The 27,117-nt window shown below is 39.8% G+C and overlaps 1 long non-coding RNA gene across 1 annotated transcript; it reads left to right on the forward strand.

Annotated features, from left to right (window-relative positions):
- The first annotated feature begins 6,878 nt into the window (after window positions 1–6,878).
- LOC142986566 (uncharacterized) lies at window positions 6,879–7,540 on the forward strand. The gene is made up of 3 exons (XR_012960396.1): window positions 6,879–6,997; window positions 7,094–7,259; window positions 7,374–7,540. It is a non-coding gene; the product is annotated as an uncharacterized LOC142986566 (long non-coding RNA).
- Window positions 7,541–27,117: the final 19,577 nt, after the last annotated feature.

Raw genomic sequence — 27,117 nt, forward strand, 5'->3', positions numbered from 1 at the left:
ATGTTGTGTAATAACGTTACATCTTCTTATAACGATTGCAATGCCATCAAAATGAACAATAATCGTAACTCGTATCTATCTATCATATGGTTCACCTAGTTTCAAAGTTGTTCAAGCCGCCCGAATGTTATCTTAGTTGACAACAACCGGGACCGACTTTTTACGTGCCCTCGGAAGCACAGAGAAGCTCAATTCAAATACCACAATGTGGTCACCCATCTATAGAATGACCGCGCCAACGGTTGCTTAACCAACAGATCGTTTACCGACCAGTGAGCGCAACTGGCTATGAACGCCTCGTTTTTAAGCTGAGCATTCAAGACAGATAAGTCGTCTCAGTGAATATATTATAGAAAATCAAGATGTTTACTTGTTACGATATTTATACAGGGTGTCCCAAAACTCAACGATAATCCGAGACAGGATGAAAGGCCCAGTCATACCGGTTCTAGGAAAAATAAAAAAAAAAATCCATATCACTTAGTTCAGCAATAATAGACACTTTTCAAAAAAGTTGAAATTCGACACCCTTGGTCGCATTTTCATGTCCTGTGATCACCAATGTCACAATTTCACTGTGTTTTTTTTAATTTCGTGATCTTCAATAAATATGCTATTAATCGTAAAACAAATTAATACACAAAACATTGTTGATTTAATAAAAAAAGGTAAGTTTTAGTGAGTCATGGTTTTCAAAAATATCGTTAGTTAACTTTGACGCTTCATATTGAAAAAAAAATGTACTACACTACCCTTGGCAAGTTATATCAAAAGTTGGCGCATTTAATCAAGATTTCAAAATGGTGCAACACTTGCCACTTTTCTTTCCATTAAAAATGTTATTTTTATTTGAACGAAGAGTATCCTCGCAGATGGATCGAACGCAGTAGTTCAATCTTATGACTTTCTCGTTCCCCCGATCAAAATCCAGTAGATATTTTTGACTGGGAACGCATAAAAGAAAAAGTCTATTCGAAATCAATACAAAACCTATCAGAACTTCGTCAGAAAATTGACACAGCGTCAGAAGGAATAAATGCAAGAAATTTTACTTGACTGGTGAAAAGGTCTTTTGTAAGGCGTTGTAGAGCCCGTATTTGTGCCAGAGGAAAGCAATTATTTTTAGTAAAGAAGTAATTGAGTCAGTCCATAACCAATATTTAATGTAATAGGTAATAATCATTAAAAAAAAAACAATGAACGAACCATCGTTCTTATTTTATTATTTTCCTTAAACTTAAGTAATTGCGAATTGTTTCCCTTTGGCTCGAATACAGGCTCTGCAACGCCTTACAAAAGACCTTTTCACCAGTCAAGTAAAATTTCTTGCATTTATTCCTTCTGACGCTGTGTCAATTTTCTGGCGAAGTTCTGATAGGTTTTGTATTGATTTCGAATAGACTTTTTCTTTTATGCGTTCCCAGTCAAAAATATCTACTGGATTTTGATCGGGGGAACGAGAAAGTCATAAGATTGAACTACTGCGTTCGATCCATCTGCGAGGATACTCTTCGTTCAAATAAAAATAACATTTTTAATGGAAAGAAAAGTGGCAAGTGTTGCACCATTTTGAAATCTTGATTAAATGCGCCAACTTTTGATATAACTTGCCAAGGGTAGTGTAGTACATTTTTTTTTCAATATGAAGCGTCAAAGTTAACTAACGATATTTTTGAAAACCATGACTCACTAAAACTTACCTTTTTTTATTAAATCAACAATGTTTTGTGTATTAATTTGTTTTACGATTAATAGCATATTTATTGAAGATCACGAAATTAAAAAAAACACAGTGAAATTGTGACATTGGTGATCACAGGACATGAAAATGCGACCAAGGGTGTCGAATTTCAACTTTTTTGAAAAGTGTCTATTATTGCTGAACTAAGTGATATGGAATTTTTTTTTTATTTTTCCTAGAACCGGTATGACTGGGCCTTTCATCCTGTCTCGGATTATCGTTGAGTTTTGGGACACCCTGTATATTTACATGTTATGATTGTTCGAATATTAATAATGTCTACATTTGTATGCAATAATATAAATAGTACTTTTTATTTAATCTCCGAATATGAGCCAAAAATATGTTTTTATACTATTAAAAGTGCTCAAAAACAAAAATGTATTTTGTTCGTCATATAAGTGCGTCGCGGCAATATAACTTCTACACGGTAATTATAGGACTAAACTACATTAAAAAAACAAAAAATCAAGTTTGGCCGCGGATCGCCCAGGCTCCATACTAGTTTGCCCATTCTCCTTTAATGTTAATTAATTAAAGAAGTTTTATTTGTGAATTCGCACTAGTAGCTTTGCATAAGAGGATTTTTTCGCGCTAGGTGCCGCGAAATCTGACTAATGCATGGAACGAGACTCGCGGGGAATAGTGATTTGTTTTGATAGCTAAGTTTCATTCAGGCATATCTTGGCACGTTTATAATAAACACTGGGATAGTCGACTGACTAAAATATAGTAATATAGCCCAGAAACAAAAATCTAGTCAATAGCTATCCTGGTTCAAAATGAGCCAAACGACACAAAGTCAATAGTTTATTAGCTATAAAAGCTTCAGAAAAATAAAATCAGCACTCAAGCTAGTGTTGTAAAAAAGCTCGAGTCGGCGCTTAAACGCTTGAGTCGACGCTTAAGCAGATTGCTAATGCTCAAGTCGGGACTCAACTGAAGCGCTCGACGCGCAAGCAGTGGCTTGAGCGTTATAGCTCGGGTTTGAGCGCGCGCTTAGATTACATAGCTAGGTAAAATGTAAGAAAAATAGTATAATTGAAATAATATAATTTTTAGTGATATTTTCTATATTATAATAGAAAAATATTTAAACAATACCATGAAGAAAGACCCATACTGGTCCGTATATTTTTGTTACTAAGTCTGTTCCTTCTTTTAGTTATGATAAGGCCAGTTTTCGAAAATGCCACTTCGCTTGGCACACTCGCGCTTGGAACAGATAAAATTTCGAATGCCAGGTTAGTTAAGTTTAGCAATGTAGATTGCTTATTTTTCCACCACAACATCACATCTGTGTTGTTGGATTGTTTTTTATACATTGAAGAAAATAATGAATTTCTGGTCTGAATTTCAGGTTCTTGATTTTCTGTCCTATCTTCATCTATCAATATTTATTTTGATACATTTGTTTTAATTTTCTTAATGGTATCGCATTGCTTTTATTCATAAAATTATTATTATTAAAACGTGGATCTAATATAGTAGCTATTTCTGTAAGATCCGTTTTTATCAGTGAAGAGTATTCATTTAATTTCGTAATTATACATCATTTACGGATTTGTTTAATTTATTTACAATTCGAAAATGTTGCATGTGATCCAACAACGACTTCATAGAATTATGAATTTAAACATTACAACGCTTGAACGCTTGAGCGCATAACTCGAGCCTGAAAGTCTAAACTCTCAACGCTCGCAAGCCTTAAGCGCTCAAGCGTTTAACGCTCAAGTCTAAAACGCTCAACAGCGTCGACTCAGCGCTTAACGCTCGACGCTCAGCGCTCATTTTTACAACACTAACTCAAGCACTTGTGTACAGCACGAAACCATAACCAGAACTCATGATTTCTATTAGCCACAAACAACAGACACTGCCGGTTAACTACCGGCGCGCTTGGCGTTTGAAACATGTGACTTCCTGAGCTACACACTAGTCAGAATCTGTGCTCATTCTTCTGACAGCATTAATAAGTCACCAAGTGTCTGTTTTCGCTACCAAATAAAAAATAACATCACAAAAAATTTCATTTCCCTCGCTTGAAGATACGGCCTTCAAACAGGCTGCGGAGAAGGGATTTATGAGGTATTAGGAAAAGTTTATCATAAAATGGTTTACTTGCAAGAAACTTCGCATAAACAGTAGTAAAGAGATGTTTTAAAAGATGATAGTAAAGAACCTTTTTTTAAGTATCGCAAAACTTTCTGGGTGTCCCACGTACATGGTTTCGCTGTAGCTAAAAGTAACTTTTCCCGTTTTCCCAACATTTCCTTTCACAGCTCTGCTCCTACTAACTGTAGCGTGATGAAAAGTATACTATGACCTGGCCAAGAGCATAAAGAATAACTTAAGTATTTTTTATATTATGAATTAGTGAGAATATAAACGTAAGAGTAAATTAAAATATAGTCTGAAATCTCCGAACTAAGCTATCGGGAGTTACACGTGTTATTGTGAGTCAACCATAAAAGATAGACATAATGCTGTCTAGGATGGTTTTTATATAACTTAACCAAACAAATAAAATTTTCGGGGCATAACACTATATCTCAAGGTACGACATCTGACTATTTAATTTCAAGTGGCATAAAGTTCTATCTGACAATACGTATTATATTTACCAACAATTCTTGTAGGATAAAGTCGAATGACAAAATAGTTCGTTCGTTACGGATAAAATAATTTAAAGCTGAAGTCAATGTTCGACCATAATTAATTAAATCTAATTAAACCAAAATTTTAAGCATAAATACTGTAGTTGCTATCAAGCCTTATTCCACAATATAAATTTGGAAATTTTAGAGATCCGACCTTATGCTGACTAATAAAGTTATTTTCTCCGATGTCGAGATTCGACCTTATGCATCTCAGCGGGCCTATCACGTATCTCAGTTGACATTATAAATTATCATCATTTTCTAAAAATTGCCAACGATTTCTTGTCAAACTACAATTTCGTATTACTCCGGTTGCCAAGTAACATGACGTCATAATAACGATAGGCACTAGTGGACATCGAATGCACAGGGGGGGGGCTATCACGTATCTCAACTGACATTTACTTGAAAGCCACTATGCTGTACATTGTTTTCTCTCTTAGAATAGAGTGATTAATACGTTACGTCAAAGCAGCAATGTACTGAATAGTGACCATCAATTTGACGTATACTAGCTGTCAACTGACGTGATAAGCCTGCAGCGGGCTAGTGACAGCTAATTTTGTATGGAGAATAGTGAAATTGGTATTTTCTAAGCAAAGTTGCTATCAAATCTTTGCTGTTAAAGTGTGTATCACAGATAAAATAACGTAGTTTCAATACTTTCAGGTTTTAACATGAGCCTAAATCTTCTTTGGTAGTTATATTGAATATATTTAGCAAGGCTACATACCTATGTTAAATAATTGGGAATAGGCAAAGTTGCCTGCGCAATTTTAGTGACCCCCTTTAACAGCTGGAGAGTAATTATGGTTTATTTTAACTTTGTAACTATAGTAGGATCTCTTTATGCATATTTATGGTTTCGAAACCACAATGTAAGAAAAAGCAAAACTGGCACCTGTCAACATTTTTTTAAATTTTTACTTATTTCTTAATAATTAATTTAAAAATACTAGCAGTTATTAAATATTTACGAAGAAATATACAGGGTGTGGCGTAAATAATGGATAATCCTTTACCAGCGGATGGGCGACTTCCCGACTGATCTAAAAATTAAAATTTACCTCTGGCACAAGTATCATAGTTTTTGAGATTTTGGCCATTTTGTGTGTTTTTTAAGAAAGCGATTGGCGCTCTTAGTTTTTGATGCTGTGATCACAAATTAAGGCTTTTTTTTAATCCGTTTTTTGCAAATAAATCCTGAATAGATGTGCTGTTGAATTTACAATCTTGTTTTGTTATTACTACTTGTTTTTTATTTAAATTATGCATTCAAAGTTAAATATCTTTCACAACTTTCGTGCAACTTTGAGCACTTGTGGTGAAAAAAAATGTATGGTGGCTTTACTGCCCACGCCGGAAATAATTTCTATATATTCGGAATATTAGAATTCTAAATTGGTATAACATGCAGCATTAATACTGATTATTGTCAAAATATTACAAAGAACTTAAAAACACTTTCGCCGGTCGACTAATTTTATTTTTTCACGCTAAGCGCGTTCCAGATTCAATAGCACATCTATTCAGGATTTAATTTCAAAAAACGGATTTAAAAAAAGCCTTAATTTGTGATCGCAGCATCAAAAAGTACGAGCGTAAATCGCTTTCTTAAACACACATAATGGCCAAATTTTTTTGCAAATAAATCCTGAATTGATGTGCTATTGAACCTAATATCTTGTTTTGTTATTACTACTTGTCTTTTATTTAAACTATGCATTCAAAGTTAAATTTTATAATTTTTCAACACTTTTGTGCAACTTTGAGCACTTGTGTGCAGTGTTGAAAAGAAAGAAATACAAAACATAAATAATATTCAAATAATAAAGATAATTAGAAATCTAAAGAAAACTAATCTGTTAACAAATAAATCATTTTTCATCAAATTGTAATACATTATTTTGAAATAGACTTGGTAGAAGCAGAACAGTTCCAAGCTTTTTTATCATCTAAATAATCTTTAATAGTGTAATAACCCTATAGACATGAATATTTGAAAGCAAACTTAGCTTTAACGCGTGCAAAAATTAAATTAGTCGACCGGCAAAAGTGTTAATAATTTAAAGAAAGAAGAAAGAAAGAAAATAGTATTTATTGAACACACAGAAACCATATCAAAACACAATAATATTAATATTAAATAAGCAGCGTCCTGTGTGCCAACAGGGAGGTCACTCAGCATTATGCTGGTTGTGACAAACCACAACACAGCGCTGGTTTTCAGTGACCACCCTAAATGACGCCATTTACGGGAGCAGCAGAAACAGAAAAAAACCATTGTTTACAAACTTACTTGTATACCCATCACCAACAAAAATACCCACATATTAATTGAAAAAAATACTAATAAATAAATAAACTGAATCATTATAAATATTATGTAGGTACACAAATTATTGTCGTACATACTTGTAGTTATCTCTCGCACACAAGACCCGTCTCGCTCGCCGCCGCCGCGCCGGTCCCATCACGTGAATTACTCACAAACACGCGCCGGCGCGACAGCAGCGCACGAGTCACGCGATATTGAACATAATTTTTTATCCTTCAAAATTGAATTACATAAACATAATAAATTTTGTAAATAAAGGTGAGTGTATATCTCTAAAAGTTTACATTTACATAATATTCCGTAACACATACCATAATAATGTAATATAAATAACGTTGAAACAAATTTCGACAGCCTGATTTTAAAAATTTCCGTGGACACAAACAAAGATGCAAAACAAAAATGGCAGCCACACTTCGTCAACAACAAAGATAACAAATCACCGCCACCACTGTATGAGGAGCAGTAAGAAAAACCAGCTTATGCCAAAATTATGATGTGCATGGATCATAAACATAGTGTAAGTAGTAAGCAATTACATATTAGATTATCTATACTAAGTATTACTACGTGTTATTTGCTGGTTGAGAAGTATTTTTTTCATATTACTTCTAAAACTAAATTTTGATTTTAGGGATCTTACAGGCGGTGGTATATTGTTCCAACAGTGAGTGGCGGCATACCTAAAACATCCCCTGAATGCCACAGTTTTGTGATTTTGTACGGAAAGCGGCCTCGATGACGATCTTGTGGAGTACGAATAGTGATCACGTCGCCAAACCAGCCTGTTATAGAGGTACTCCGGTGTTCTATTACTTAGAACCCCGAATAATAAGGTAGCCAGGTGAAGCTCTCTCCTTGCCTCCATTTTTAATTTATTATATTGATTCAGATAGGGAGTGATGTGGCTCCTTCGGGGTATATTGTAACAGAATCGAGCGCAAGCGTTCTGTACCCGTTGAATCAGTCGGACTGTACGTGACAACAGGCAAGGCCCGTAAACCACATCACAATAATTGAGCTTTGATAGAACAAGGGATTCAACTAGCATTTCTCTCATTGGTATGCTAAGGAATTTCCTGATCCTATACAGAACCTTTAATTTATAGAAACAGCTTTTGACCAGATTGTTTACGTGTCCCTCAAAGCGTAGTTCAGGGTCAAAGAGTAGGCCTAGGTTTCTAGCTGTATCAACTCTTTCAATATTTACCCCCATAATTTTTATTTCCGGTCTACATGATAATAATGAATTTATTTGTTTCTTGCTGCCCATAATCATAAACTTGGATTTCTGTGGATTTAGTGATAGCGAATTTTTATTGCTCCAAGATACAAGTCTTTCCAGATCCAAGTTTATAGCTTGCACAGCAGTCGATACGTTGTTTGCCGTCATGGAGTGATACAATTGTGTATCATCGGCATAAATATGGTATTTACTGTTTCGTATACAGGTTGTTATATCTGCACTATCTATATATATAAAAGAAAGTCGTGTTAGTTACACAACTTATAACTCAAGAACGGCAGAACAGATTTGGCTGAAAATTGGTAGGGAGGTAGCTTAGAGCCAGGAGATGGACATAGGCTACTTTTTACCCCGGGAAAATGACGCATTTCCCGAAAAAAATCAGGTGGCGAACGAAGTCGCGAATAATCAATTTTATAATGACATTGAATTAACAAAATTCCGTTGTCATGGCAACTGTTTTAATGGTGGATATGCCATAACGCGACTTCGTTATCTATATAAATAGAAATGAATTGCTGTTCGTTAGTCTCGCTAAAACTCAGTCAAATACTTACCTAAATATTTTTAAAATAGAACAACCAACTAATATGTCAAATCCAATCTGTATTTAATAAAAATTGAATAAAGTATGAAGTTTTAAGAATTATTACAATATTATATCTATCTTTGTGGCTACGTGCGCGAGAACTTTCTTTACTTTGGTGATCCTTTGTGATAGTGACATTCCAAGTAATGTGCTCTTTTTTGTGATAGTGACATTTTACTGCAAAATGAGCAGGAAATTTTCTCAATTTGATTAATTACAATTTACGATGCCGAGGAGAAGACGATCTGACTTAGGTCGTCCATTTGCGATCCATGAAAGACAACCTACAGTAGTCCATTTGGCAGTCCATTTAGAAAATGGTCAACGAGTTTATTTTAATGAATCTAACGCGGCAGACAGAGCGGCACATCCACCGTCGACAACATTAACAAGTTTCTTCACAGTCTGTCAAACTGATGATTTTGCTCGCACTTTGCTGTATGCTGACATGCCACGCTATTACACATGGAACGCATCATCAAAATCGTTTCAGCGTCGAAAACAAGGAACACCAGTTGAAGGACATCCAAATGTATTTGCTTCAGATGCTCTGGGTCGCATCTACACAGTACATCCAAATAACGATGAATGTTATTATTTGCGGTTGTTGTTGGTGAATGTTCGTGGTCCGACATCGTTTAAACAACTGAGAACAGTTGATGGACAGCTGTGTGCGACTTACCGTGAGGCATGTCAACTATTACATTTACTTGAGAACGATTCGCACTGGGATAATACGCTCAAGGATTCCGTAATATCTTCGTCGCCGCATCAAATTCGTACGTTGTTTGCGATTATCATATCGACATGTTTCCCCTCGAATCCAAAAGATTTGTGGGTTAAGTATAGAGATGACATGTCTGAGGATGTTTTGCATCGTGTGCGCCGTCAAACTTTGAATCCTACACTACAAATGAATGAAGAAATTTACAATGACACATTGATCATGTCAATGATCATCAAGATATGTGTTTATTGATGGCAAATAAAGTATTGTCGTGTTTGGGAATGACAGCACCCAATCGTCATATGCACGATGCATTAAACCACGAGTTGCAAAGAGAACATCAGTACGACATTGAAGCATTGGCCGAAACAGTTCGTACAAATGTTCCACAATTAAATCAACAACAAAGAATTACGTACGACACTTTGATAGAAGCTGTGAACAGTGGATCTGGTGGAATTTATTTCCTTGATGCTCCCGGAGGAACCGGAAAAACGTTTTTAATTTTGTTTGTTGGCTTCATCTGGAATAGCTGCAACTCTGCTAGAAGGCGGGCGAACTGCACATTCTGCCTTGAAATTACCACTAAACATGCAAATCACCGAAACACCAATTTGCAACATCGCCAAAAATAGCGCAATGGCCAAGATCCTACATGTATGCAAATTGATTGTATGGGATGCATGCACAATGGCCCATAAGAGGTCACTGGAGGCACTGGACAGAACGTTGAAAGAACTTCGTGACAACCAAAATATTTTCGGTGGGGCCATGATTCTGTTGTCAGGTGATTTTCGTCAGACTCTTCCAATTATTCCCTGATCAACTGTTGCTGATGAACTAAATGCATGCCTAAAATCATCAAATTTGTGGCAGTACGTAAAGACACTCCACTTAACAACTAACATGCGAGTATTTTTGCAACAAGATGAAACTGCAAATGTGTTTGCGAAGCAGTTGTTAGACATTGGAAATAATAAAGTTGCAGTGGACACCTCGACCGGATTCATCACATTACCTACAGATTTCTGTCACATCACAGACTCAAAAGTGGAGCTTATTCAGCGAGTTTTCCCAGATATAGCGCAAAAGTTCAATAACCATAATTGGCTGGGTGAAAAATATGTCGAGGATCTTAATGCGACCATTCAAAATTTTCTTCCAGGACAGTTGGTTTCCTTCAAATCAGTCGACACCGTAATGAACCAGGATGACGTAATCAACTATCCCACTGAGTTCTTAAATTCACTAGAATTGCCTGGATTACCACCTCACAATTTGCAGTTAAAAGTAGGATCAGTTGTCATCATGCTGCGTAACATTAATCAACCTCAACTATGCAATGGAACAAGACTGGCTGTGAAAAGACTGATGAATAACGTCATTGAGGCGACAATCATAAAAGGAAAATACAAAGGAGAGGATGTCTTGATCCCGCGGATACCGATGATTCCAACGGACTTACCATTCGATTTTAAACGCTTACAATTTCCAGTACGTCTGGCCTTTGCGATGACCATAAATAAATCGCAAGGACAGTCGTTAGAAGTTTGTGGAATCAACTTAGAGTTTCCCTGTTTCGCGCATGGACAATAAAATTATACGTCGCGTGTTCGCACGTCGGAAAACCGTCTTCTTTGTTTATTTACGCACCACAAAACAAAACAAAAAATATAGTGTATGAGAAAGCTTTAAATTAATAAACAGATTGTATTTTAACAGTGTGTGTCTGTGAATATCAAATTTAAACCTTATAAATAGCCAGTATTTCAGGAAAACTCTGTTTTCTAAGTAAGCAACATGATGTATCGAAAATAATAATAAAACTTCATGCTTTATTCAATAAATACTTTTTTATTAAATAGATTCGATTTGTTTGTTTTAAAATCATTTTATACAAAAGATTAGGTCTTTTATTTATCGATGAGGCAGTACGAAGTCTGCCGGGTCAGCTATAGAAGAAAGCGCGAGCGGGGCTGCGCGGGTCAGCTAGTATATAATAAAAAGCAGCGGTCCCAACAGTGATCCTTGGGGAATTCCCCTGGGAACTGCTTTAGGGGTGGAAGACAAAGTAGTACCGTCTTTCTTTTTAATCTCAACCCGCTGGAGTCTATTAGTTAGATAACTTTCAAACCACTTGACCGTGTCGCAGTCAAAACCATAGAACGACAATTTTGAAAGTAACAAATTTATATTTACACTATCAAAAGCGCGGGAAAAATCTAATAATGTTAATATCGAGCCTTCGCCCCGGTCTCTTGCCTCTAGTATGTTGTCAACAACATCTGCCAGTGCGGTTGCAGTGCCCCTGCCCCGTCTAAAGCCCGACTGCAAATCCGGCAGAATTCCATTTGTTTCTAAAAAATTAACCACCTGTGTATACACTACTCTTTCCAGAACCTTGGACAGACACGGTAAAATACTTATGGGTCGGAGGTCTTTATAGTTTTGAGGGTTGCTGTTTTTAGGCAGTGGCCGTACATTCGCGAACTTCCATAAAGTCGGAAAAGTATGTGTGTTGATAGATTTGTTGACTACATTAGTTATTGCATTAAGGGGCTGCGGAAGAGTTAATTGGATCATATCTCTAGATATACCATCTATACCTATAGCGTTCGACGTTATGTTGTTGATTATTTTTAAAACAGTGTTTGAATCTGTAGGAATTAAAGAAAAAGAAGCTGAGCTGTATCTATGGAATTCAAAAAATGATAAGTCCGAAATCGTTACATTTGAGCTGCCGGGTATATCTAGAAACGCAGTATTTAAACCGTCTGGGTCATCACATTGTTCTAAAAATGTACTGTCCTTCGTAGGAGTGGACAGTACGTGCGTTTTTATGTTGTACCATAAAACTTTAGGCTTTTTTGTGTTGTCAGTAATATTTTTGGTGAAATATGCCTTTTTTTCGTTATATAATGCAACGGCGGCTTGGTGTTTTAAATCTAAATAGTAACGTTTTTGTGCTTCATTATTAGTTGTTCGAGCCCGACAGCGGGCTTCATCGCGTAATTTGAAAATTAATTTAATGTTATCTGTAATCCACGGCGTTGGTGTACCCCGAAACGTTGTTTTTTTTATTGGCGCGTGTTTATCAAAAATACTTAAAACATATGAATTAAACATACCCACCAGGTCATTCACGTCAACCTCACAATTTAATGCCTCCCACCTGATCGAATCCAAATCGGTCAAGAAGTTATTAAGAATTATATTCCGTAAGGGTCTGTAAATTTTGACAACCGCCTCAGGCTTATTTTTTTTAAAAAGTAATTCACACGTAATAAAAGCGTGATGACCCAGCTCGGTTATATCATTGACGGTTACACTTCGATAGTTTGCGTCTGTGCAGATCAGGTCAATTAATGTTGCACTATCCCCTACGTGATGTGTAGGCACGGTAACAATCTGGTCAATATCACTGTAATTACAGAAATCTAATATGCGCTTAGTGTTGATACTACCACAGTCTAATAAATTAACATTAAAGTCTCCTAGTAGGATAACATTGTCATAAGGAGCGAGAGCACAAATACTATCAGTAACAGCATCAAGGAAAGTATCCAGATCCAACCAAGGAGGACGATACGCAGTTCCAATCAATAAAGTTTTTGTATTCACCGTTAAACTCATCCACATTTGTTCAACTGAGGGGTGGATAGGGTGAGCTTTGACTCGCGTGCTTATGTCAAGTCTGGTATAAAATGCAACCCCCCCTCCACGGCCTCCGCGAACATTCGCGGGACGAGGAATATGACGAAACTTATACCCGGGAACCTCAGGTGCACGACCTTCCTCCCCCTCACGAAGCCAAGTTTCATTTATTGCCATAACATCAACTCGATAATTATTCATGGCAATAAGAAATTCGTCGTGGTTCGTTGCCAGAGAGCCAGCATTATGAAAACCAAATAGTATATTTTTATTGCGTGGCATCAATTTTGGTTGGATAAGGAACACAGCATACCATTTTACATTGATATGAAGTTGTTATAAACGGGCTCTCTAAACAATAAAAAATACACACTTTAAAAACACACCTATTTTGGATACTGCTATTAGAAAATTGCCATACCAAAGCGTTAAACAATATCATGTTTATGAAATAAAAAAAATCACAATAAAAAGAAATACACACATACTGATAAACCTTCAAATAAATACGCAAATTATCAATTATATAATAACATTTACTTATTTGGACTTTCAACCACAGCCGGCCCAAAAACCCGTATAAGATCTTCCTCACTACGTATAACACTTGCCTTGTCTCCAGGCCCACGACGGGCAAGAATACGGCCGTGCCTGGTCCACACGTACTTCCATCCCGCACGTTGTCCCGCGTCCCTCGCACGACGAAACAAAAGACGATTCAGCTTTGTGAGACGTTCATTAACGTAGAAGCGTCTCGGTGCACCTGCCATGTTGAGGTCAGCTGTAGTCGCCCCCCGCCGCACGCGCGCACCATTTATAATAGTACGAGATCCAACCGCGTGATTTATACATTCACCTGTTTGATTGATGAAATATAATTTTTATCGATATTTATAACTAAACCAATGCAGATCCGCAAAGGTGGCCATCCAAATTTGGCCGCAATTAATTTTAATTAAAATGTAATTAATTATTTATTGTTGAACAATTACGTTCACTTGTTATTGTTAAAAAATATATTTCATTAGAAAGAAATATACCTGAGATACCGAGAAAGGTCAAGGTGCCATCCCTCACTTGGCCGCAACCTAATGTCAGCCAGGTGTAAACAGGTATAATTTCGTTAAATATATACGTTCATAATGTATTATCATGTTATACATACCAAATTGAAGATTAATTCTTTCCCTACATGATGAGATATAGGTGCCTATGCAAAAATGCCCGCAAATAGTGACTGCCAACGATTAAAGATAAATAAAAGCGAGAGAAACTTAAGATAAACACCGCATGTCGAATAAAGATAGAGCATGCCAGCTGCTTGTCGTTTTCATGCTACTGCACATGCGTCCATAGATAAGACTAAATACCGTACTGAATATTGCAATCACGTGTTTTTGACAGTCTTATGCGCCACGTTGTGTTTTTTCAAGTCCAAAATTATAAAACTTTGTTAATATTAATATTGATATATTTCATTCTTAACGTTATTAAAACGTAAGAATAAAATGAAGAAGTGTTTTTTGTTGTGTTACGAAAAGACTACAAAACTGAACTTCGACAAATTCTTGTACGACACTACTCTACTCCGACAAAATGGCACTCCGATGCGTTTTAATTTAGACAATACTGGAGTTGACACCTCCCACGCAAGTGATCGCATGTATGTATGTATTTTGTATGAAGGCATTGCCTATATTATGTTCATTAAAAAGAAATAAGATTTATCTTCACCGTTTCACCGTTGGAGCATGTGATAATTATTTCTAATACACACATAAGTTCGAAAAGTCATTGGTGTGTTGCCTCGGATTCGAACCTTCGTCAACTTATATACCACTCGGCTATCACTGCTCAAAAATAATATGCTGAAAAAATAGTTCATTAAAATACATTTTTTTTTAAATTTAATATACATTGGTGGCTTAGATGTGTCACGTCGATTCACGATATTGTCGAAGCACAACATTTCTGAGAAGAGTACTTCGAAGTTAACTGCTATCGACCTAGCATTATTGTCGAAGGAGTATGTCGTCGAAGTCGCATTGTTTCTTATTTAAGTTATGTCGAAGAAATGGTTTGTCGGTGTACAATAGTGTCTGAGACTAGGTATATCGAACTCTAGTATTGTCTAAATTAAAACGCATCGGAGTGCCGTTTTGTCGGAGTAGAGTAGTGTCGTACAAGAATTTGTCGAAGTTCAGTTTTGTAGTCTTTTCGTAACACAAAAAAAAACACTTCTTCATTTTATTCTTACGTTTTAATAACGTTAAGAATGAAATATATCAATATTAATATTAACAAAGTTTTATAATTTTGGACTTGAAAAAACACAACGTGGCGCATAAGACTGTCAAAAACACGTGATTGCAATATTCAGTACGGTATTTAGTCTTATCTATGGACGCATGTGCAGTAGCATGAAAACGACAAGCAGCTGGCATGCTCTATCTTTATTCGACATGCGGTGTTTATCTTAAGTTTCTCTCGCTTTTATTTATCTTTAATCGTTGGCAGTCACTATTTGCGGGCATTTTTGCATAGGCACCTATATCTCATCATGTAGGGAAAGAATTAATCTTCAATTTGGTATGTATAACATGATAATACATTATGAACGTATATATTTAACGAAATTATACCTGTTTACACCTGGCTGACATTAGGTTGCGGCCAAGTGAGGGATGGCACCTTGACCTTTCTCGGTATCTCAGGTATATTTCTTTCTAATGAAATATATTTTTTAACAATAACAAGTGAACGTAATTGTTCAACAATAAATAATTAATTACATTTTAATTAAAATTAATTGCGGCCAAATTTGGATGGCCACCTTTGCGGATCTGCATTGGTTTAGTTATGAATATCGATAAAAATTATATTTCATCAATCAAACAGGTGAATGTATAAATCACGCGGTCGGATCTTAGACTATAAGATCGTCACGCAGGCTGCGACGCGCCAGTCGTACTATGACTGTACGGGGACGTATCTCCATCTCGCCGGCCGCGCTTGTGGCGTCAATACGTCTCCCACCGATCCGGTCCGCACTCACGATATCTCGATCCTCCAAATGAATACCGAGCTTTGTACTTAATAACTTAACAGTATGTATTAAGTTTTCCCCATTGCATTCAGGCAAGTTACTAACTTCGATATCATTTGCTAATACGTGGGCCACTACTTATATTTTGAGCCTAACTATGAAAAACGGTAAATTTGTGAGTGAAAACTATTTTATCGTGTTCTCGGGTATTCTAATGCATGCTCTAGATAGATTTTTATCCGATCGAAATATTTTTTTAATATTTTTTTTTTTCTTTCCGAAAGACCCCTCAAAAACAGGGTGTTTAAAAGCATAACCTGTTACTTAAGCCGATGAAAAATTAATGTTTACGGTATTTATTGTTGACGTTTTTGATTAAAATAAAGTCATTTGATGTCAAACTGTAGTGTATAGCGAGAAACTAATTTATTCGATTATTTTCGTGCACATAACAGCCGGTTTTTTAACAAGATGCGTTAGGGCGGGCATTGTCATTATGGCACTCGACCTGTAGGATTTTGTGGTTTTTCCATATTTTAAACCAGTCTTTCGGTAAACTTTTGATTGTAAATCAATAAGAATTAATCATTCTACATTTTTCTAAAGACATTTTGGGCCGGGACAAAGTTTTTATAAACAATCAAGGGACTATTTGTTTCAAAGTGCTTCGAGCGCGAAAAACTTTTTCTGGATTTGGTTCATCTTAAAGCATCCATAAAGTCGACTGACGTTTACTTTTCGGCTCATGCGCATAGATCCTAGATCTGTGGTCTGTCACGAATTGATACATGTATTTTGAAGCAAAACGATAAAATTTTCAAGCATTTGTTCGCACTAATCGGCGCGAGTACCTTTGCGAATTCTTGTAGAAAAAAAATTGGCTCACTTAGAAAAAAACTTCTAAACGGAAATGTTCTCTCCAAATATTTTATATCTAAGAGTGGAAATAATGTATAGGATTGTATCGATCTATTGATGTGTCAGGAAACGAAAAGAAATAATTAATTTTCGCACAGCATCGATTTTTCCGGACGCAACTGGTGACCTTGGATGCCCTTCAGGAATTTCATTGCTGAGGGAAAAATAATCATGATAGAACTCTACATATTAGCGTTTTAAATTTTCAAAAGATCGGACTTTATCACCAAAATAATAAATAAGTCGATATAGACACGACTGTTTCTATAAGTCACGTCGAAAGTCGTAATAAATATTTGCACGAAAATGTTAACATCCTAGTACCATTTTCCCGCACACTTACAATTTTCGATCGACGATATTGAAAATATTTTCAGCGCAGATTCCAAAACTTTCTTAGGAATGTAGTAGTCAAAAAGGTCAAACTTTACGATGAAAACACCAAATGGGGTCTAAAACAATCAGATTCGTCAAGGCTCAAAATATAAGTAGTGACCTAAGTAACTGTTGGTCGCGATCATTTAATTCAAGTCGCAACTGGGCCACTTCGTTACCGTTGACAGATTCGGCCAATTTCTGTTCGAGAGTAAAGACTCTCTCCTCCATTGCATCCATTTTGGATTTTTGGGTTTCCAAGGATTTCTTGAAGACTTCATTGTCTATTTGGAGCTGGTTAATATCGGTTTGTATTTTTTTAAATTCATCTAAGACATTTTTACGCAAGTTAAGCAGCTCATCTTTAACGAAAGTCTTGATCTCTTCCTTAAATTTCCTGAGGAGGCCGGCCAAATCAGAGTTGCTGTCCGTGCTACTATTCAACGGACTTGAGTCCACTTGACCCTCTGATGCGCAGTCGTTATCGGAGCGTGCCAAATCATGGGTGTTTACCGTCACTTTTTTTACACATTCCGGGCATATCCATGATGGGCTAACGCGACCTGAAACTGGTGCTTTTCCGCAAGAACGGTGGTACACGGCGACACATTTGCTACATTTAGCGGCATCTAGCGATGAAAGGAACTTGGCGCAACCATTGCATTTGACGGACGGCATGTTTACACGCTTCTAAAGATCAGCTGAGTTTTATCGATTTTAGTTCGCGTTAGCCCAGGTCTCCAATAGATGGCGTTGTAAACGGCGACTATATACTTGAGGCAAGGGGAGATTAATCGATTTTTTATGGAATGATTTTGTAAGATTGATAATATCGGGGTTCATCAATGTAATAATTATTAGAAAATTTTATAATCACTTTGTACTTCACTTTTTTTTTAGGTTTAAGGTAGTTATAAGTCACAATTTGTTTAGAGTTTATATTTAAGTTTAGTTTTAAGATTTTTTATTGTTTACACTTCACCAATGCACTGGATAACGTTTGCATGTATTATAGGCACAATACTGTCACTTGTACGCAATAAAGGGTTATAATTGGATTAGCTTTTCTAATTTAAAAAAATAAAAACTTCAGAACAACAATGTTGTCAGCTCCCGTCCGTGACGTCACTCCAAAGTTCTTTGTAATATTTTGACAATAATCGGTATTAATGCTGCAGTTATACCAATTTAGAATTCTAATAAAATTTAGAAATTATTTGTGGCGTGGGCAGTAAAGCCACCATACATTTTTTTTTCACCACACGTGCTCAAAGTTGCACAAATGTTGTGAAAGATTATAAAATTCAACTTTGAATGCATAATTTAAATAAAAAACAAGTAGTAATAACAAAACAAGATTGTAGATTCAATAGCACATCTATTCAGGATTTATTTGCAAAAAACGGATTTAAAAAAAACCTTAAATTGTGATCACAGCATTAAAAAGAACGAGCTTAAATCGCTTTCTTAAAATACACACAAAATGGCCAAAATCTCAAAAACTATGATACTTGTGCCAGAGGTAAATTTTGATATTTACATCAGTTGGGTTGTTGCCCATCCGCTGGTAAAGGATTATCCATTATTTACGCCACACCCTGTATATACTTAAATATGTATTAAATAGTTTGAGCTTCCCCGGACTAACCACGTTGACAGACCACTACCGTTAGCCCTAGTTCAGACATGCGGGAACCGCGCGTTCACGAATCGCGCTGTTTGAAACCGCAAAATTGTGATGCTATTCAGACACCGGCGATTATAATGCGATTTTTTGCGAGGATAACGTCATTTTGAAGATGGAGGTCGACGAATAATAATAATTATGTTTACTGTGGTTGCTCCTTAAAAAAAAAGAAAAGGAAATCGCGGTATTGTGTGCATCGAATATAATCAATATAAAATATAAATATTATTGGACAACTCACACACGGTCATTTCATTCCAAACTAGTAATATGGTCACCAAATAACTGATAAACATACTGTGACGTAGATATAAGGTTCATATATAATACTTGTACCAAATATATGATTGTTGTTGCAGTAATAAACCAACCTTAGTGGCAAACACATATCTCTTTTATTTCTACTATTAATAGTGTCCCGTCCTTACATGGCGACCCTGCCATTTAAGGTTCGATTTTATATTTCTTGTGGCGTGAATAAGATTTAACGATGGCATTCGACATTCTCGTACATTGGAACACGTACGCAAACACTGAACTGCAAAATGGGATCTACGCAATCTAAAGAAGAATTGGTGATTGCCCAAAACGCGGCTGGTGGAGTGAACCAGGCCTCGGTAGAGCTTCTACTCAGAAACCAATTAGTAACCAACATAATATTGGGTATAATTTTGGCCGTACTGATCATCGGCGCTTATTACCTACGCTCTGTATAGAGTCTACAAGAACTGTCACGTGAATTGGGTGAGACAGGAGATGGCCAGGAGTGTCTTCAGACGCTCTGGCCCAAGGCGCGAAAGGAGCAAGGATCCTGTGGAGGTTTAGCCTTGAGTTTGTTAAACTTGGCTAAATTACGTCAGCGGCATTCGTCTAACAGTGAAGTGGTTTTATGTTCGGTAAAGTTATTATCTATAGTGCCTACAAATGTGAGTGCGGTAAAAGTGTGTGAAAAGCGTTGTGAAAATGAACACGGATTGACGTTGGGTATATGGTTTTATGTTATAAATGTCTGACCTATTAGATATACATGAAAAGATTAAACGCATTAAAATAAATTTAATAAAATTAAGTAAATCAAAGCGTACTAAGAAGTTATTACGACAGAAATATTTAGAGGTAGTTTATACAATGAGTATACGGAACAACGTAAGTCTTTGAATACTAATATTTGTAAAGGTTATATTAAACAGGAGGAACTCAAGGATATATTAGTTGTTTGTGAGGAAATAGAGTCATATTATCAACAAATTATAAGTTTTATTATGGAAGCAGAAAGTGAGCAGGGAACTAGCACCATGACTGACTTTGATATGAAAACTGCAACTTCTCTTCTACCTGTTATGACAGGAGATGAGGAAGTGACGAAAAAATTAATAGATTGTATCGAATTTTATAGCCAAAATATTAAGAAAAGCCAAGAACAATTATTGATTTCTTTGGTTCTCAAAACACGCATTTCTCATATAATAATGCCAAATTACGATTGGCATCTAATTATACATCTTCCGCAGATCTTATTGCTGACATGAAAAATAACTTATTGACAAAACAGTCGGCTACGGGCCTGCAACTCGAGATGCTAAAGTCCAGACAAGGTTCGCAAAGCATAGAAGAGTATGGTAAGAAATTGGAAGATTTATTTGTTGAATTGACTATTTCTCAGGCAGATGGGAATGAAAGTGCATATCAAATGTTTCGACCCGTAAATGAAAAATTTGCTATTCAACGATTCACTGAGGGCTTGAGAAATAGTCGATTGAGCACAATTTTAGCAGCTAGGAACTACTCGCAATTGAAGGACGTGATCAGAGCGGCGAAAGACGAAGAACGTGCTCATCTTGGTCCTAGTACGTCAACGGAGGTATTTTATGCAGGTCAACGTAGAGGTAAGCACAATCCACCTTACAGGGAGCAAAGCAGAGGTCGTTTTGCGAGTAATACGAGTATGTATACACCAAATCGCGTTAATTATACACAAAATCGCGCATATAGACCCATAGTACCAAATCAGTTACCTTCTCAGCATTATTTTCGGGGTAACAGTAGAAGGCGCGAGGACGAGGGCGAAATCCTGGTCATTCAGTAAATAGGGGTAACAATAACTGTAGACAGAATGCCTATTTTTTAAATCAATCTGGAGATAATTTACCAAGTCATTCGGAGGCTCAGGGTACTTCCATAAACAACCAGAATTTAGATTTAGAGTTTTTTCGATCCTAACTTTCTATTAGCATGCAATTGTAATAATTTCGTAGAGCTAGAAATATTCCATACCAAATATGAAATGTTAGTTGACACAGGTGCATCTATGTCAGTAGTGAAATTTGAGATGATTAAAGATTGGAATCTTCCACTGTACAAAGAATACATAACTATTAATGGTATTGGTGGCAAATCGATCACCGATGGTTATGTTTACATACCATTTTCCTTACGTTTAAAAGAATTCAAATATAAGTTTTATATTCTTAGAAATCTACCTGGTATCCAAGCTGGTATATTGGGTCAAGACTTTTTAATGAAATATAATTGCATTTTAAATTATGAAAATAATATTTTTTTTTTTTTTTTTTCGTCAGGAAAATGCATTACTGCATGTCCCGCCCCAGGGAGGAAAGCGGGGGTCTGTCGGGCTCTCCCGCCGGCAAGGCGTTCCGGCTGACTTGGGCATACCGACTAAAAACCTGGCGGTGTTCCTTCTGCGGTCACCATAACGTGGCCAGGACGCGGTACCTCCGATCGGATACTCCGCGTCCCGAATTTGCGAAGGCCTAACCTTGGCAAATTAGGTTACAATAATTTTATAAAGGTACCACCGAGATGTGAAAAAATATTCCAGATTGATTCGTATTTTAACGAGGCGTGCGTTATATTTCCGAAAGAGTTGTATGAAGATGTATTTATCGCTGGAAGTATCTGTCAACCGAAAAAGGGAAAGATTTTAGTACTTACAAATTTTAAATACTCGAGAAAAAGAAGTTGGACTTAGTTATTTTAGGTCTCATATTGAAAGCTTGTCTTGTTATAATATTATGTTCATTCGAAAAACAAAATTTAGATGGTGAAAGGGTTCGTAAATTATTATCCATACTAATATTATAAATGCGAAAGTAACTCTGTCTGTCTGTCTGTCTGTCTGTCTGTCTGTCTGTCTGTCTGTCTGTCTGTCTGTCTGTCTGTCTGTCTGTCTGTCTGTCTGTCTGTCTGTCTGTCTGTCTGTCTGTCTGTCTGTCTGCTACTCAATCACGCCTAAACTACTGAACCAATTTGCATGAAATTTGGTATGGAGATATTTTGATACCCGAGAAAGGACATAGGCTACTTTTTACCCCGGGAAAATGTCGTATATCCCGCGAAAATTCAGGTGGCAAACGAAGTCGCGAATAATCTATATAATAATGACATTAAATTAACAAAATTCCGTTGTCATGGCAACTGTTTTAATGGCGGATATGCCTTAGCGCGACTTCGTTATATTAAGAGATATAAATAATTTTAAGAATATTTTTCGTGAAAAAAAAATCATAGTTTATATCATCACGCTACGACTAAAAGGAGCAGAGTAACAGTAAAAAAGCGTTACAAAAACGTGGAAAATGCTGACCCATTCTCTCTTATGTGACGCAAGCGAAGTTGCGCGGGTCAGCTAGTCATTGATAAAATTGAACCACTTAAATAAAGAAGAAAGTATAAGTATTCAGAATATTTGTGCCAAGTTTGCGGATGTGTTTTTCCTACCGGGAAATAAATTAGGTACTTGTGATCTTTACGAGCATCATATTCAATTAAAATGTAATTCTGACCCAGTTTATATCAAACAATACCGGTTACCATTTTCGCAGCGTAATGAAATTGAGAACCAAGTACAGAAAATGCTCGCTAATAATATTATAGAACCCGTGAATAGTGAGTGGTCCAGTCCAGTACTTTTAGTACCCAAGAAATTGGAGGACAACACTAAAAGTTGGCGTTTAGTTATTGACTTTCGAAAATTAAATGACCGCATAATGGACGACAAGTTTCCCCTCCCAAATATAACCGATATATTAGATTCGCTTTCCGGTGCTATTTATTTTTCTCAACTTGATTTAACACAAGCTTACTTTCAGGCGAAATTAAACTCAGATAGTAGAAAGTATACGGCGTTTACAACACCATCAGGCCAATACCAAATGACCAGAATGCCGATGGGTCTGAAGACAAGTCCAAGTTGTTTTTCACGTTTAATGACTGTCGCAATGTCAGGACTTAATTATGACAAATGTTTTGTGTACTTAGATAATTTAATTTGCTTTGGTAGAAACTTAGATAGTCACAATAAAAACTTGTAAGACATTATGATGAGATTAAGAAAAGTAAACCTTAAATTAAATCCCAGTAAGTGTGATATTCTTCGCAAAGAAATATTATATTTAGGGCACGTGGTATCGGCGGACGGTATTCAGTAGGGTGCTTCTTATTTTTCGACTTTTGAAAAGTAGCCGCGTCAACCCGCCATTCGCTTCTACCACCTAAAAAACGAACCAGAGATTTTTTTTCATTTTTTCCATGGACATTTAATTTTAGGGGTCGCTAGCTTTTTTTTTTTTTTTTTTCGTCCCGGAAACCAATCGGGGTCGCTGTAAGTCGACCCACCGGCTAGGTCCCCGTCGCACTGGGACTGCGCAAACGGGGTATGTGGTCCGCCGTAGAGCCCACTAAAAACCTGACGAGTGTCCAACCGCTTCCGCAAAGACGTGCGCCGGGATAACCGCAATAAGCTAGTACCGCAAGACGCACGCCATGCGCGGCTCGCCCCCTGTAGGGGGGCCCTACCCTGGGTGGATAGTGACGGCATCAAACACCATAGACGATGGACGTGACACCACCCGCCCATCACCTATCTTGGGAACCTCACCTCTCCTGTGGGCGACGGAAGTCCCAATTCCGTCACCCGGAGGTTCCACTTAAGGAGGAAGGCGGCGCAGATGCGCCACCCGCCTGCGCCCGACGCGGCGTCGGCGGTTTGGGTCCGCGAGGGGATCGAGCTCCCTGACCCGCTCCGCTTTTTCCTTGCGCTTGATCACCTCCTCACAGAAGGTGACCATGGCGCTCCACGCCTCGCCACTGTCGACCATGGCCTGGCACACGGTCGAGAGTGACAGATCGGCTCCGATGGCGTCAACAAGCGCTGCGCGCGGCACCGACCACGCCAAGCACACGGCAAGCGTGTGTTCCGCCGTGTCCTCGGCACAGCCGCAGTGATGGCACGCCATCGTCGACTCCCTGCCGATCCGGCACAGGTATCTCCCGAAGCAACCGTGCCCGGAGAGGACCTGCGCTAGCCGGAAGGTCATCGACCCGTGTCGCCTGTTGACCCACCGATCCAGGACCGGTCGGATAGCGCCGATGGTCAGAACACCGGCGCTTGGCTCTACCAACCGCTCGGACCACTGCCGGAGGATTTCGTCGCGGCACTCACGCCGTGCGAGTGCCCCCGATAGCAGTGATCCGGTCCCCGTGTCCCTCTCTGCTCTCGCCTGACGGTAACGTTCCGCCAAGGGACGAGCCTCGAGGTCCCATGGGGGAGTCCCGGCGAGGACACATGCCGCTTCAAAGCTGACGGTCACGTATCCCCGTATGGCCCTGTTCGCCATCACTCGTTGCGGTCTCTGAAGGACCGCAGTGTTCCGGCGATTCAGGTCATCCACCCAGATGGGCGCCCCGTAAAGAGCCATCGAGCGCACAACGCCGGTGTAAAGCCGGCGACATGCACCCGAGGGCCCCCTCAGGTTCGGAAGCAATCTTCCAAGTGCCCCGGCAGCTCCAACAAGTTTGGGTGCAAGGCGAAGGAAGTGCTCCCGAAAGTTCCACCTACTGTCGAGGACGATGCCTAAGTACCGCATCGACCTACCAACGCTGATGGGAACTCCGCCCACCACTAGCTGCGCTCCGACCAGCGGCGCCTTCCGAGGCCCATGAAAACAAATGGCCTCGGATTTGTCTAGGGCAACCACGAGCCCCAGGCGCCGAATACGGCTGACGACTTCGGCGACGCCGGTCGTGGCCAAGAGGGCCGCCTCCGGGTATGTATCGCCGCGGGCCGTGACGAGGGTATCGTCGGCGTAACAAGTCACGTCGACCCCCGCCACGAGTGGTTCCCGCAGCACCCAATCGTAGCCGATGTTCCACAGCGTCGGACCAAGTACCGACCCCTGTGGAACACCGCACTTGACGATCCTCTGGCGCCACCCGTCCCGCGTGGGATACGCTACGGACCTGTCGGAGAGGTAAGATGTTAACACTCTCCGCAGGTACTCCGGCACGCGGTGGTGGCTGAGCGCAGCGAGGATGCAGCTCCAGGGGAGTGAGTTGAAGGCGTTGGCGATGTCAAGAGACACCGCCACAACCACCCCTCGGCCTTTTACTGCATCCCCAACCAGGGATCTTACCCGCGAGATCGCGTCGATGGTGGACCTGCCTCGGCGAAACCCGAACTGCGAGTCGCAGAGGTCCGGTCCCGGTCCCATTAAGTGCTCGGTGAGACGGGCTGCCAAAAGGCGCTCAAAGAGCTTGCCGGCCTCATCGAGCAAGACGATGGGACGAAAAGCCGACGCAGAATCTGGCGGGCGTCCCTCCTTCTTTATCAGGGTCAATCTCTCTTCTCTTCCACCTAAGGGGGAAATGACCCTGCGCCAGGCACGAGGAAAACAGCCACGTCACCCTGGATTCGAGTGCGTTGGGCAGAGCCAATGCCCATGCCCGACCGGGAATTCCATCGGGCCCCGAAGCGGTGTTACGGCCCTTCAGCCTATCCACCGCCCGGTGCAACTCGTCCAAGGTGACTTCGGGCGCGACTGCTTCCTCAATCTCCTCACTGCTACTCCCGCTGTTGTTGCCACTGCTCTCCGAATCCGCCGCCGTCGCAACTGCAAACGGGGGAGGATGTTCCTCCCGGTCCGGAAACAGGCCTGCTACTACCTGTTCCAGGAACTCGGGGTGGAGACTCTCCGTCACTGGGGGCTCCCAAGGGCGCAGTTTGGCGCGTACCATCCTGTAGGGCCGCCCCCAGGGGTCACGGTCCAACGTCTCCAAGAACTCCTCCCAGGCCTTCTGTTTGGCCTCCGCAATAGCCGCCGATAGGGCCCTACGACAGTCCCTATAGGCGGCATATAATTCAGCCTCGCGGGCTTCGTTGCGACGACGACGCCGGCTTCGGGCGTATCGACGTCTGGCGATCACGCAGTTCTGTCGAATCTGCGCAATCTCCGGCGACCACCAATACACCTGACGTCTAGGAGGGCAGGGGTGGGCCCGCGGCTTGGACGCGTCGCATACGCGTGACATCGCGTCCACAAGCCATTCAGCCTCTGCCTCCACGTTCGCCGGACCCTCGGGCGCTGGACTCCAGGACTGCACCAAGGCCGCCTCGATCAGCAGCTCTCGGTCGAGACGCCCCAGCACCCACCTGGGGCCGGCCCCGCGCGGGGCCCTACCCGGACTGCTCGGAGCGGCTGGAGAAGGCAGAATCCGATACCGAATATATCGGTGGTCGGATGCCGTCTCGACCTCCTCCAACACGCTCCAGTCCTGGACACGGCGTACCAGGGCAGCGCTAGTGAACGTAAGGTCCACTATCGAGCTACCCTGTTGACGCACGCACGTGTTTACCGAGCCCCGGTTGATCAGAACCAACCCAAGCGATACAGCCCATTCTTCCAGCGACTGACCCCTGGCATTAGTTGCCGGAGATCCCCACGCCACAGACTTGGCGTTGAAATCCCCGGCCACAAGAACGGGGGAGGGCTGTGCCCATTTGACGAGCCTTGACACCTCTTGTAGAAATTGGTCAAAGTCAGACAGGACACAGTTCGGAGAGCAGTAGCACGCGACCACCGTCACGGATCCTATTGACGCCGCCACACACCCGCGACCCGTCGCCACCTTTTCGAAGGGTGGCGAGCCGTGCGACGCCAACCTCATCAGGGCCGCCGAACCCGTTAGGTCCCCGACCCAATTATCACGGGCCGGAATCACATAGGGCTCGGAGATCACTGCCACATGTATCAACCACTGCGCCATACTTTGGAGCAGTAAATCCTGAGCTGCGGCGCAGTGGTTGAGGTTCGCCTGGAGGAGGCTGATCTCGGCCATTAT

The sequence above is a fragment of the Anticarsia gemmatalis genome, chromosome Z (genome assembly GCF_050436995.1).
Source record: "Anticarsia gemmatalis isolate Benzon Research Colony breed Stoneville strain chromosome Z, ilAntGemm2 primary, whole genome shotgun sequence".
NCBI classification, from domain to species: Eukaryota; Metazoa; Arthropoda; class Insecta; order Lepidoptera; family Erebidae; genus Anticarsia; species Anticarsia gemmatalis.